The sequence below is a fragment of the Arachis ipaensis genome, chromosome B05 (genome assembly GCF_000816755.2).
Source record: "Arachis ipaensis cultivar K30076 chromosome B05, Araip1.1, whole genome shotgun sequence".
NCBI lineage: Eukaryota > Viridiplantae > Streptophyta > Magnoliopsida > Fabales > Fabaceae > Arachis > Arachis ipaensis.
The window spans coordinates 1,059,942-1,061,271 of NC_029789.2; positions in this window are offsets into that span (position 1 = coordinate 1,059,942).

The window sequence follows — 1,330 nt, forward strand, 5'->3', positions numbered from 1 at the left end:
TCCGAGTCACATTCCCTTTGTAATTTTGATTGGCATGGTTAGGGAAGAATTAAAGAGAGAAGAGAGGATCACAGATTTTGACATAGCCCTCCATTATTTGGTTTGGCCTTTGTGACAATAATAGTATCCACGTTAGTCTCTTTAGTCTTTAAAGCAGAGACTATTCTACTATATTTTCTCTAATGTTGCTTCATTTTGTACTAATAAAATGGAACACTTTGAGAAATAATGTTCCATACCTTTTTGCCTATGACACCATAGTGCAACAGTAATTACTAATAATACCTATCAAGTCCTGTATAACTTTATATATTGAGGTTCATAAGGTAGAGGACTATAAACATGTTTGAAGCCTTGACTCTTTCCATGTCTACATACACTATTTAAGATATTTTGTTTAGGTATAAAAAAATATATTTTACAAAGAAAAGGTCTAAGGCATGGTCCAAGGCGTTTGCCCATTGAAGATACCCTCCTAAGGCTGAAAGAGTCGCTTCTTCATCTTAACAATATTAATTAATTAATATCATAAAAGTCATGGCCACAATTATTCTGAACCTAAAAAAATATGTAACGTAGAAGAAAAGGAGCAAGGAAAGGTTTGGCCATTCCTACAAGCTACAAGTCAACTCTTTCAATCAATGATGAACATTTTTATTATTATTATTATTATTGGTAGTGTTGATGCTTTTTACAAGTTTCTATGGTACTGAGATTCCAATCAATGATGAGAATTTTTTTTGGAGGGGTCACTAGATTACTCGCTCATTTTCACGCCTTCTAAATATCAAAATCATAATCAACATGGTTGGTCTTCGATGGAAGTTGTGTTAATGTTGCAAGTGTGAGAAGTGTTAAAGTTAGTCTCATATCATAAAAAACAAGAAAGAATGAGAAGTTTATAAGATGAGAGATCCATTAACTTAGTATCTTAAGGAAAAATGAGGAGTTGGACAGTGGTCAGTGCTAGTGACATCATCACACACTCCACCTGGATTTTTTGTTAAATTTATATACACCATTTTTATATACATTTCTTTTTAAAATAATTAATAAAAAATAAAAAACAGAATATTTATCTTTAGTGTTATAAAAAACATGAAAAAAATGGAAAAAACATCAGATCCCTCATCTGATCTGAAATTGTAACAATTGTAGTAGATGAGGATCAACTACATTTTAGGCCTCAAAACTAGCCTTCACGAGATTTTCTTTTCTGAATTCTGTCAGAAGTTAGTTAAAAAAAAAAAACTATTCCCCGGTAACTTTTTGTTGAGAAATTCCTCTTTATTTAGAATTTCTTTTTATATGTAAATAAAATAAATCAATA